Source organism: Melopsittacus undulatus, chromosome 6 (assembly GCF_012275295.1).
Source record: "Melopsittacus undulatus isolate bMelUnd1 chromosome 6, bMelUnd1.mat.Z, whole genome shotgun sequence".
NCBI lineage: Eukaryota > Metazoa > Chordata > Aves > Psittaciformes > Psittaculidae > Melopsittacus > Melopsittacus undulatus.
This window is the reverse complement of record NC_047532.1, coordinates 58,939,043-58,952,195: the sequence shown is the minus strand read 5'-3', so window position 1 is coordinate 58,952,195 and position 13,153 is coordinate 58,939,043. Positions and strand designations below refer to the sequence as shown.

At 47.0% G+C, this 13,153-nt stretch overlaps 1 long non-coding RNA gene across 4 annotated transcripts; it reads right to left on the bottom strand.

Moving 5' to 3' along the window:
* Nucleotides 1–985: 985 nt before the first annotated feature.
* On the bottom strand, nucleotides 986–12,441 carry LOC115945493 (uncharacterized). Of its 4 annotated transcripts, XR_004079818.2 has the most exons (8): nucleotides 12,326–12,441; nucleotides 9,972–10,416; nucleotides 9,538–9,720; nucleotides 8,899–9,002; nucleotides 6,997–7,074; nucleotides 6,464–6,593; nucleotides 5,651–5,770; nucleotides 986–2,625 (listed from the first exon to the last, which is right to left on the bottom strand). It is a non-coding gene; the product is annotated as an uncharacterized lncRNA (long non-coding RNA). The 4 variants fall into 4 exon arrangements; XR_004079817.2 differs by lacking the exon at nucleotides 12,326–12,441 and having other exon boundaries at nucleotides 9,972–11,100; XR_004079819.2 differs by lacking the exons at nucleotides 9,538–9,720; nucleotides 12,326–12,441 and having other exon boundaries at nucleotides 9,972–11,100.
* Nucleotides 12,442–13,153: the final 712 nt, after the last annotated feature.

Genomic DNA, 13,153 nt, shown 5'->3' with positions numbered 1-13,153 from the left:
TTTGGGGTGTCCTGAGCCTAGAGAAACCAGCTCCCTGAACCATTCCCATGGGATGGCTGGCAGGTCGCTATGCGTGCTCTGGGTATGATGCCAAGGAGCCGAGCCCCAAACAGCGAGTACCCACAGACACCCCGACCCTGCCCAGGCACCCGCCATGGCTGCTCGCCACGAGAGGGTGCATTGAACCTGTGGGAGAGTCTCCATGGGTGCTCCCTTCTTCCCCGTCCTGCGAGAGGACCCCCAGCTCAGGATCTTTGGGCTCCAGCACCAGTCGGACCAGGCGCAGGGCTTGAAAGCAGCATGAAAATGAGCATCGCTAAGATATAAAAAGCTCATTTGGGCTGGTCAGCTTCCCTGCTTCTGAACCCTGTCCCAGGAGCACCACTTGCAGGGACAGGCGAGTATCACTGGCCTATGGGTGGCAAAAGAAAAAAAAAAGGCATCCTGTTTTCCCATCTTTTTCCACTTCCATCCCCAAATTCACCAGATGTAGGGGCAGGACATGATGTGAAGAGAACCTTGTCTCCTGTCAGAGTCAGCCAAGCCTTTTTTTTCTGCCACTCAGTGGCAAGAGACAAAGTTTCAGCCTCACCAATAGAAAAGTCCAAGCAAATCAACAAATCCTCTGCTCACCTCTCATCCTCCCCATGAGCCCGATGTGCTGCTGGGCTAATTTTTCAGGCACTGCCTGCCCCGCTCGCTAATGGCCCTGTCTTCTCAGTTTATTCTGCAGAGATCTGTGATGCTCACTTTGTTATAACAACCACCACCACACAGCAGCTGTTTCAGCCACTAGCCTCAGCTTTTCAACAGAGATCTGTCTCCATGCAGAAAAATGTACCAGGGAAGAGGTGTGATGCCCAATAACCCTCTGCCCTGCCTGGCAATGGGACTATTGGAGAGCACTACTTACATCTCCCAAGCTTTTATCCTGCTGGAATTGAGATTCCAACCCTTGAACACAAATTCAGCTCTAGCTTTCTTCTACCAATATTGCTTTTAAATTACAGATATTAGAAAATGGGTGGTACAACAGGAATAACAAAATGAGATGCACACAAGGAAACAGGGGACTCTTACTTCTAAGGACTCTCCTCTGCGATTTCATCCCCGCAGGGTTACAGCCTTGGCAAGGAACAGTTTGGTCTGCAGACAAGTGCAGAGCATGAAAGTGATTTATGGCGGCCCTGACAGGGGGAGGAGAGTTTGGTTTCAGATTCTTCTCATGATGTTTTGTTAGTGTTATACAGCTGAAGTTAAGTGCCTGGCAGGAAAGATCACACCTTGACAGGGTTTGGTTCATTTTATGCTGCTCTTGGGGCAGCATTTCTTTCTCAGCCTTTTAAATGCATTCCTCCTACAGCAGTCACACTGCCCTGGCCAAGACATTGGCTGAAAGGAGAAGACCTCGCTGATGCTAACTAGGTGGGAATCAGCTACTTCAGCTAGCAAAGGTGAATAAGGCCCACAGCTATTCATGCGCATCACCAGCTCATTCTGTACCCTGCCATCTTCCATCATCCAAAACAGGCACTTGTTCACAAAACGTTCACAAAGCATCAGAACTCTCAAAAGCCACTTTGCTTCTGCTGGGGAGGAGATTGGGTCAAACTCTTTCAACATGACCACAGCTCTTCTCTTTCCCTTCATCGTTCTCCTTACTCTTTTCTAGCAAGCAGTGGGTTGAAGCTTTCATTAGGTGAGGACCACACTTCACCACCTGGTTTCAATCTGTCAAGTACTGAAGCATCTCAGCTTTCCTTCACAGTATCCCTATTCTTCTCAAAGGTTATATGGCCTTTGGGCTTTAAAAGGCAGTATATACCCACCAACACTGAATCATAGAACACCTGGAGTTGAAAAGGACCTTTAAGGATTATCAAATCCAACTGAGACTCAACTGAGAAGATCTTCCTGGCCTTGGGAAGACTGGATGAAGAGACACTGCATCCCAGCATGGAAGATGATTTCCCCCTGTGCTGTGCATGCACAGTAGGACAGTCCCTGCTACATTTGAAGCTGGACCAGAAGATATTTCTTAAAGGAGAGTGTTTCTTTCCAAGAAGCCTCCCTGTCAGTGATTTAGAACAATGAAATACTGCTTGCAATCAGCATTTCATTTTACACAGACCTGCTTGAAGCATCCATAGTGTGGAGCCAGAAACCCCCAGCCACAAGGGAATGATGGGCCGAGGAATTCATTTTCCTATCTTGAGCTGTCAAAATGTGAATTATGTGATTAGATATCCCAAGGAATCTGGGTCCTGCTAGGTCAGAAGTTATTTTGCTTGCTCCAACAGTGTGGATCCAGAAGACTCAGCCGCCTTCCATACTCTTTGGTAGCTTCATATGATCCAGCAGTAACAGGGAAGACCATAGCAAGCCTGGATGCTTTCCCCAGCCTGGGGAATCCTCTGCTATTGGATAAAACTAGAAGCTGGAGAGATGAGTGGACCTCAGGATTCCCTGGCTCAGCAGAAGAAGGAAGCGAGATCTGATCCAAGTGAACTGCTGGTCTTTTCAGACATAGCAAAAATGAAGTTCCTACCACCAAGACAACCATGGGACGTGAAGATGGACAGACACTTAGAGAATCACATTGTGTCGGGAAGACCTGGGGAGGCTCTGCAAGAGAGAGGAAGGAACAAAAGTAGGATCAGAGCCCTACATTCAGTTCATAAAAGGCATAGGCCTAGAGGTTGTCACTGGAGATGTGCAGGGTCTCCTGCTTTGTGGGTAGCGCAGTCGCAAGCAGGACTAGGAAGAGAGTGAAAGGTGATCCCCCTGTTTAGCTGGGAACGTCACACAGCTTGAACACAAACTTTCTGGAGCCGTGCAGCCTCCAGTTTACTCACTGCACATCAGTACCAGAACACCACAAGCCTCTGCAGAAGCAAACGCAAAGTCCCCAGGGTCCCGCAGGGTTTCAGACTTGCAAGTACCAGAGCCAGACCTTGGGGTTGCAGACCAGCATGCCAAACCCATCCCCTAGAAACCCCATTTGTTCTCCATGGCTGGTGGTTGATGAGGACCGAAGGGGATGGAGTGGGCAGCGTGTTCCTGTTGGTTCCTGCTGGTGCCTGTGGCTGCAATGGAAATTACAGACCGTAACAGGCTGGATTTAATTTACAGCAACGTATATTTGATCTGGAGCAGAAATACTGGTCAGAGGGAGGTACGCAGCCATACCTGAAGAACAGGCTTGGCTGGCTCACAGCCTGACCTGCTCCTGGGCATGAGGGGAAGGTGGTTTAGTAGCAGCCAAGGAGGTGGTCCAGCCTTCAGGGAGGGCTCTCACCACAGTCCCCATGGTGGAGAGGCATGTACAGAGGAGCTTTTTGGACAAGCAAAAGCAAAGCTGCAAGAACAGGACGTGATACTGCTTACCCTCTGGCCAAGGCCATCACCAGAGATCAGGAGTGAAGTCAAGGTGGAATGGGAGAGCAGATAACTTACAGTAAAGATGGTAGCAGAGGTGCACATCAGCATGAAACCATCCCTCCCATGGCTGGCTGTCCACAGCCACCTAACCTGAAGCAGGAGATACCTGTCTGCACTGGTGACCAATAAATACATTATGCACCTCTGTTGTGTACTCCATCTCTTATGCAAACCTAGTCAGTAAAACCTCTTGCAGGGCAATGGGAGGAGAAAGGTGCCTTATCCAAGAATAAATGGGAAGACAAGCTTTGCACAGTTGCAACTGCACCTTGAGAGTGATTGCAGAGCCCGAAAAACAGGAGGCAGTTGATTTTGGCAGGATGAATCTTTAAAAGCAGCAGAGAAGAAAGCAGAAATCTCCTCTACTTTTAAGAGCACTATAAGTGGTCTTATAGTGAACTCCTCCAGTCTATAAGAGTGGTGGAAATGCTTTTGAATGAATCCTGGTGGTACTTTGTGTCATATCTCTTAAACAGCCATTTGTTTTTTCCTCTGCCTTTTTTAAGTGAGTCTTGCTTATAGTTAGGCCATTTGAGTCTCACCATCAATTGAATCCCTGCTCTGATGTATTAAGGCTCTTCAGTTATACTGGAGATGACATGGTGTGTGGATTATTTTGGGGGGTCCCTGTTGGCCCAGCCTCCTGTTCTTTCTCTCCAGTACTTTTTGCTACCTCTGCAGCAGCTTTTGGAGATGCCAGCCCCGAGATTTGGGGATGCTGGGACCTTTGGCTCAGCACATTCCGGAGGAGAAACTCTGATGGTTAGTATAAGGAGGAGCTGGAAGATTGGAATTAAGATTACTAATTCCACACCCTCCCCAGCTAGTCATTTGCATGACATTTGCATGTGCAATAAATTCTGCCCCACCATAAACAAGAACAATTGCAGGGATGGAAGATGATGTGCATCACTCAGCGCAACATGACTGCTATGAATACCAGGGGTAAGCATTCAGCAGAGCTGTGCCAGCAAGGACTCCACAACCCTTACACCCTCCAGCCACCACTATAAAGCCCTCCTGGCACTCTGAGTACAGTATGCAAAATAACCAGATCTTTGTAGTCTGGCCAGATCCCTGGCCTTTGCTGCAGGATGTGTTCTGCAAACCCAGAACAAAGAGACAAGTCCTTGCCTTGAAGGATTTGCAATCTAAAGCATCAGTATCCTGTAGTAAAAGCAATTAAGTGAGGCAGACAAGGATCTGTCTGTGCCATTCAAGCAGGATTGCATTTCCTTGAAATTGCTTCAAGTGATCATGATGAGCCAGCCTAATTTAACACTGCCAATAAACTTCACAGTTGGTAAACACTTCAGAAACAGTGCCCCAAAGCAAGATTCTCCAGCCTAGAAAGGTAAAGTCTCAAATATGTTTGTAAAATTCCTTAACCCTGATTCCTCCACAGACCTCCGTACCTGAGAGAGACAGCCTTCCCCTGGTCCTCCTGTGCCTTGAAATCAGTTGCAGGGAAAATCTGTTACTTCACACCAAGAAAACTGCATCTGGCAGCACCAAAATCTGCTGCTGCTCATAGTTGTGGTGTTAAATCCCTGGTAGAAGGTCTACAAAAGTGCCATCTTAAGTGGTGAGGGGAAGATGTGTGACCAAATCAAACCTTGAGTAGCTCAAGGGCAGTCCTATCCAGAAGGCTGTTGGTGGGGAAAGAAAGAAGCACAGGGAAGAAGGTGGTGACATCTGAGCATCATCTACCTCAACAACTGCTCTCAGTTGGGTGAAGTTCAGAAGCATTTGCCTCCCCAGGAGCTGAGCTGATGGAGAGTTCATGCTTCAGCCTCCTCCTGTTGTGAAGGTCTGGCAGGCGATGTGGAAGATGCCTCACTATGTGTGATGCAGCATCCTCTTATCTTATTCACCCCTGGTGAGTCTCTGCTCTCTGACAAGGGATCAATGTAACTACAAGAGTCTCCACAAAAGCCCCCAGAAGGGGCAGAATGGCTGAGATGGTCTTCATAGTCTCAAAGCTTCTGAGACCCATGTGCCTACATCTGTCACATCCCACTGGAAATCTTCACCTCCTCAAAGAGCTGATGCTTGTTGGGTATATTGACCTTTTACCTTGGAAATGACTTTATTTAGCTGTTCTGCCACATCTGAAAGACCTCAGAGTGCTCTGACAGCCATCATGTCAACTGTCATTTAAAACAAATAAATACTAAATTAAATACACACAAGCTTTAATGAATCTTACCCCAGTGCATGAAAGGAGCTAGACCAAACGTTGTGCGGTGATCACAGCTGATTCAATACCCTCCTGAGGTTGTGGTAAGGACAGTTAAACCACAAAGCTTGGATGTTTGTCTACTTCTGTCTTAAAAAAAAAAAAGAGTTAAATTCAATAAAAAGAGGATAAAAGAGAGTGAAATCAGCACATCTCTTTCCTAATATCTGGCCACAAGACTATGCTCATACTGCTACAAGTCCTGAAGCTCTGGGCACTGTTAAATAGAGAATCAGAGTTCTGTGTTTGCAAGGAAAATGGTTCAGTCTCTCTTTTTATTATACAACGTATTGATGTAGTTTACTGCGTAAAGACGATGGCAACAAGAGTGACAACAAAATTGCACAATCATCTAGGTTTTTTTTTCAATTACTTAGATGTCTCATAAAAGCTCCTTGTTTGGTTTGAAGTCTTCCAAACTTCCCGATACTATGAGAGCGTGTGCGTGTGGTTTGGCTGTCACTGTGCAAGGGCCAACCCACTAAATAAAACCAACCTGAATTTCAATAAGCAGCAAACCAAAAACAAGCTAAGAAAACCTGTCCTCCTCATGCTGGACGCAAGGCAGGGGCAGTTGTGATACTCGGCAGCCACCAACCCCTGCTGACATGTGTTTTGTACAGCTCTACTAGAAATCGGTTTTGACAGACCCATTTTTGCATGCCCAAAGCAGTTTGGATCTCTTAATATGTGTTTGTAGGGTGCCTTTTCCCCATGGGCTTGCCTCCAGTGTTGTTATTTATCATCTAGAAGCTCAACATTCAGGTTTATGCTTGGTGATACCTTGCTGCTGTCAGCTCTGTCTCCATTTCGGGGTGCAGCCCAAGCGATGACCCGAGCATCACCTGGGGCAGGAGGGAAAGCAACAATGCCAGTTGTACAAAAAGTGCTGGAAACTTTCTGTTTGGAGAAGCTGGAATAAAAACAGCAAGAAGGGTTTGGATCACAAGATCCTCTCCTAACTGAGAGCATGGTAGGGAAGGGCTGATTCTGAGCTGGTATCAGCATTAGCCATTTCAAGTCAAAATGTATTTGTTTTCCTTGGAACAGAGAAGTCAAACTGGAACAATGGCTGGAACTGACATTTTGTAAGGGAAGATTTTGTTTCATCTTGAAAGGCTGAACCACCTTGAAATATTTTCCAATGGAAATGACATTTTGTTTCTGCTGATGCACATGGGAATCATCTCATCACAGTTTCCATCCTCCTCTAACCACTCCTACTTTAGCAGGAGGGACCCAATCTGCCACTAACTCACAGGGATTGAGGGTGATGGACAGCCATCAAACCATCATGGAGCAATTCAAGTACTCACCATGGGCACAGCTCATGAAAACGTCCTTTTTAATGGAGAAAATGGAGGGGCAAGACATCCAATGAGATCTCTTTTGGTCTGTAAGAGCAAATTATGAGAGGAGCCATAAAACCTCAAGGGAAGGTGAATAAATAAATAATCTACCTATAATCTGAATGGACTATGAGCAAGAAAAAAACTGGTACTAAAATGTGACAAGACCTCTCAATACATAAAATAGGCAAACAGCAGGCCTGGAAATAGATTTTAAAGCTCTTGATTTCTATCTGACAGGAGGACATTGCTTCTTTACACGTCCTCCACAGGGTACTGGAGGAGACAAGCATGGGAGCAAGTCCCTATGAGAGCTGTGTTCAAGGGCACTGGTGTAGGATTGCTACAGGTGAAGAGATCCTGTTGTAACTTTTGCACAGCTACCAGAGGAGCACTGGAATGAAGAGAAGTCAAAAATCCTGTCAGGTTTCCACAAAGAAGGGGAGTAAAAGACGACAATTCAGGAATTGGAGTCCTGCTTTGCTGTACAGATTTCCTGTACCTGGAGGGTTTGAGAAGCCTCAAACCACTCCCATCTCAAATCCAGACAAAAAGTCCTATTCTTGAAAAGCATCATCGACAGAAGAAAGTCTCGGTCTCAGGCTAACTACAACATTTCCCTTCCACAATTTTAGAACATTTCCTTTATATCACGGCTTTTTTAGTACTATGAGATTCACTCATTAATAAACCATAATTTCAGAGCAAAGTAATCTGCTCCTATTTCCTTTCAAGTATGGGCTGATAACTCTGAAACCATTTTTCCCAGCATTCTAAATGAATAAGGAAATTTTGGGGTTTGAACCAAAATGTGCCATTTTTTCTTTTTTTTCTTTTTTTTTCTTTTTTTTTCTTTTTTTTCTTTTTTTTCTTTTTTTTCTTTTTTTTTTTTTTCCTTTTTTTTATATATGAGAAAATAAAAAAAGCTTCCACAGTCAAACATTTTGGAAACAGGATCCTTTCTTTCCTGTTCTCCTTTATTTTGAGCAGACAAACCAGGGGGTTCCCAGTCTGGGGAGATGCTTGGGGTCTATTTGTAACAGGCTCAAACCCATCCTGTTAACACAGCCAGCACTTTTCTCACTTTAGCGACCACTTCTTTCAGTCTGGATGCTCTAAATGAACATCAATGGCAGGATACAGTCCACTGAGCATGGTGTGACCCCACAGAAAGAGGATCATAGAATCCTAGAATGGTTTGGGTTGAAGGGACCTTAAAGCTCACCCAGTTCCAACCCCCTGCCATGGGCAGAGACACCTTCCGCTAGACTGGGCTGCTTCAAGCCCTGTCCAGCCTTTAAGCAACCTCTCATCAGAGCAGGGGTTTGTAGGAATGAGCCTTGGCATGCTGTTGTCCCTCCCAAGTGCACTCATGAAGAACCAGAGATGTAAGACACAGCAGGGTTTCTTTTCCTTGTTTCATTTTCATTTTCTAACCACAGGGCTGAGGTTTTGGCCAGCATGTGAAGTTCTTGCTAGGCCTGAGAAGAAGCTGCACCAGGTCATCCCTGAAGAACACACCAGTTGTGGTTAGTGCAGTCACACTCTAACATCTATCTGAGAACAGACTGACAGAGAAAATGCTTCTGCTCCCAGACTGCCTTGTGGACCACTGTCTCTGCTGCGACAGGGCTGGTGGAGGGACTGACTCATCCACCACATCCTTGGACCAAGTCCAGCCAACAGAGTCCTCTGCCCCATGGGTTTCAACATTACCAGGCCAGCTTACATTTAAATTGGTGGAGAAACCTGAGTACCTATAGCTGCTCCAAGAAGAGAAATGATCACTGATTGACATACAAACAAGAAAGCAGAGCACCAAGAAATAAACACATCTGGTGAAATGCTGTCAGCTCTGATGATACTCACAGCATGCCTTCACACTTCACTGGTGCTTGCTTCAGAGACACCCCACAGATGACTGATTGACTTCTTAGCCAGGTATGCCTCTGCTATGGCTGCTTAATTTCACCCTAGAAAATGAGACAAATATTTATTGTTTTTACAGGAAAATCTGTAAATTGTTCTGACAGCCCTGGTAGAGCACTCCCACCTGAAAGAATTCCTTTGACCAAGAGATACATCATGTTCCTGATGGGGCTGAATTGTCTCAGCTTGGAAATTAGTCATTTTGAATCAGGAACATTGTGTTCTTAGTCTGTATTTTACATCTCTAGCTGAACATTAGATAAAGGATCTGCCATAAGTTTTGAATCCCAGAGTGAAAGGCATGGCTGAGATTCAACTAATAGGAGCCACACTGGTTGGCTGCACAGAGACATTGCAAACACAAGAGATGGGAGCCTGAGGTATGCTCGAATATAAAGAGGAATGTGGTCTAAGGTGTTCCACTGAAGATGACACAAAGTCAGTCATTTCAAGAGTGAGCTGACAGCTCAGCGACCTTTTTTTCCTTGGAAGTGGCACTTTACATGGCTTTTCTGCACCTTAGGCAAAAAAAAGAGAAACAGGAGCTGCTGTTCTTTAAATAGACTTAGAGCTTCTCACCTGAAGGGAGGACCACACACCATTGCCATATGGGTGGAATGGCAGAGGCCAGTGCCTGCACTAGCAGGGTTTGATCAGCATTTAGAATTTCACAGTACTTCTGTGGTTCCCTTCTTTTATCACATCTCCTCATGGAGCTGGCATTTAGGAGGATTAGCTTCATCTGGCAAGATTAGTCAATGCCTGGCAAGAACAATGGAAACCTACATGGACACCAATGCACTTTTTTGGGGCCAGCTATTTAGCCCTCCACAGACAGCCTTTGGGATGCTGTCATTGGGGGCTGTCAAACCATCACTTCTTATGTCTTTCTTTTGGTGAGGAACCACTGAAGTCCTCACCCCATTTGGCCCAGATCCCCTCTTCTGTGATGCCCAGGAACCCCACAGCCTCATGCTCCCCTCAGCGCCATGAAAGGAAAGGCAGTGACTCACCCTGAATGGCATGTTATCCTGCGAGTTCATTAATTTTAGTGAGGGATCGTTTCCTCAATGCCTGTTCCTGTTTTTTGACCCCTGGCTTCACTTTTCTTTCTTTTGCAAGGACAGCAGTTGGTCCAGGTCACAGCAGTGTCAAGCCAGTTCTGGGAACCGCTTCCTGAAACATGTCTGTGTTATCGGTGCGCCGGCACACTTCTCAAAGAGCCTCTTGACTGGCAACATTCAACTGGGAAGAGAAACGTGTCATCCCATCCCACTCCTGCCTCCTCCCTGCTCCTTTGGGGAACTGCTGTAGGAAAGAAAAACCTGTCCCTTGCAGAGAGGATGACCATCAGTAGAACAGGGCTGTTCTGGCACAAGGTCTTCATCACACAATAGCGCATCTCACCACAGCACCAAACATCAGACAACAGCTTTCCTCACGTGACTTTTTCTATTCCTAATTTAAAACAGAGCACAATGAAACCACAAAGACAGAAAAGGAAACCCTTTTACAAAGGTTTAAAATTAGGTAGAATAGACTGAGAGGCACCATCAACACTTCCCCTTCCAGCGACAGCACTTCACGACCAGGAGGTGGCAAACAAAACAGGAGTAGAAGCTGCCAGGCCAGCTGAAGGATGAAGTTGCTGAGAAGATAGCCAAGGAAAGAAGATGTGATGATGTTTGTCCCGTGGAGACTCTCTGGACAATGGCTGACTCATCGCCTGTAGGCTAGATCTCTGGGATTGAGCTGTCTCCCCTGCTAGACCAAGGAGGAATAGGTGGAGTAGCAGTTCCTCTCTCATGACTCAGGCTACCTCCTCCCATCCCCAGAGGCCCTTGTATTGAGGGTCTTAAAAGCACCTGGAGACCCAACCACTTTTCCAGTTCCACCAGGAGATTTGCTCTCAGATGAATGGCACCGACTCAGGCTCAGTCTGGGCCCAAATGAGGCAGAACCAGTGGGAGGGGAAGATGCCACAAGGAATTAAGACTAAGCCAGAATCCCCTTGCTTCCACAAACCACAGTGCAGATGTCACTTGGTCCATCCAAGCAGCAGAAAGCAGGTTCCTTGCTCACTTTCCCACAGAGGTTGCTGGCACTGACTGCTGGCAGGGAGCACGAGTTCAGATTAACATCCCTGCTGAAAGAGAACGGGCACGTGTCTGCTGTTTCTGGCCACCACGTGCACAGTCCCAGCAGGTCCTGTTGTATGCAGAGCTCCGGCTGAGTCCCAGGCACCTGCTGCTCTGCTCCTGCCCTCCAGAAAGGAGAGTAGGGCTGTGTAGGCAAGCTCAGAGCCAGAAAACACAACCCCATTAAAAACCAGCAGCTCTTCTCCAGCCTCCATCATCCCCACTGCCTGTCAAAGCTCTCTGTTATGCTCAGCATGAGATTCTGTTCCCACCCAACAGAAGAACAATGGCTTTCAGGGCTGGTGGAGAGCCCAGGCAGAGGCAGATGCAGATACCACAGTGCAAAGAGCTGTGGGATGTGAAAGGACTGCCGCTCAGTGCCTGAACCTGGGAGGCACAGTCTTCAGTTAGGATTCAATACCCTGCCTTGAATGCTGCTGCCTCTCTGAGAGGCGGGGGAAGACCCAAGGACAGTCACATAAACCAGTGTAGCTATTGACTTGTTGTGTCAGCCAAGAAAACTCTCAGAGGAGACCCCAAGGGTGCAATACAAAGCTGGGGATAAGTAGAAACTCCAGAGGTTTTAACAATTGTGATACCTACGAGAAAGAGGGTGAAGGTTACAGCCTGGTGTGAACACAACACATTGAATAAGCATCTGGGATGGGTACAGGAAGCAGGTTCCCTGCACTGCAGATGGTGCCATCCAGATGGACAAAGCAGCTGGGTTTCCCTGCTGGCTGCAGGGTGGTGGTGTGCTCTGCTCTGCTGTGCTATGGACCAGAGACAGAAGTTTGGGACAAGGGGGTATTATATGCCAGAAAGAAGAAATTGGCATCCTCCTCACAGGCCATCAGCACAGGAGGATTTGAAAGGGCCGGGCTTCTGGCTGTTTTCCCGTTCCTGCAGAAGACTTTGCACCCCAGGCAACAAGACCACAGCATTTCCCTGCCTCCTCCAGCCTGGAGGAGCATAAGATATCTCTGATGGGTTCCCCATGCCAACATTTTCCTCTGCAGCATGGAGTCCCTTTCCACTTACTGGACTACTGCTATTCACAGAACACTACTATTCACATACTCTTATGACACAGAGTAAATCCAGTGTATACAGAGCGAGAAGAGAGAAAGAAGAGACATAGCTCATTACAGTAGAGCCTTCCCTACCACACACTGCCAAGTCTCATGTTTTCTACCTTCTTTTGCAACCCCCATCCCAGGAAGCCTCACCTGTGCTGCTGGCATCCTCTTGACTCAGCAAAGTGCCAGGACAGGGTCTTCCTTCAAACATTCCTAGAGAAATTCCCCCTTTACTCAGGCCAGCTGATGCCAGGACATCTCCCACCTTCTCCTGCAGCCTGCAGAGTCCATAAGGAAAGGTAAACAGGACACTCATCAGGCTCAGAGGGTGTGTGCCCTTCATTAAAAATGCTTTGGAAAGTCTGCCTGGAATGCTGAGATGGTTTCCTCTGTCTGATGGGGAATTTCCCCTTATCACTGACAGGGTTTGGACTGGGACCAGACCAAGAGGTGGCTGTATACAGAAACAGCAGAAATGAGACAAAAAAACCCCAGAACTTAAGGAAGTCAGTGTGAAAACACATCATTTGGAAACAAGCACTGTAGATTCAAGGTGGAAATGGAAATGGAAACCAATGACATGGAAGTAGAGCAAGTGAGGACCAAGGATCAACAACAGCCGTGTTCATGCCAGCTTGATGGTGCAGACAGCATAACACACGTACCAGAGGAAAAGCCCTTCTGTCTCCCCAGCAGGACATCTGGTGGCTTTCTATGACCAGGGTGGGTACCTTCCATGCCTACATGCCATGGGGCTCCAGAGCTTTCTGGTCCCACCTCCCAGTGTCTGCTGGTGCTGGTCCTATCCAGAAATGTGATCCCGGAACTGGTCTGGCCCAATCCTGCCTGTATCCTACCCAGCTGGTGGAGAATGTGCAGGGGGTGCACATGCATTCCTGACGTGGAGATGGAGCGATAGAGATGTGCTTTAGTTAAGCATTGAGCACCACGCAATTCCACCCCACTGCTCGAAACGCT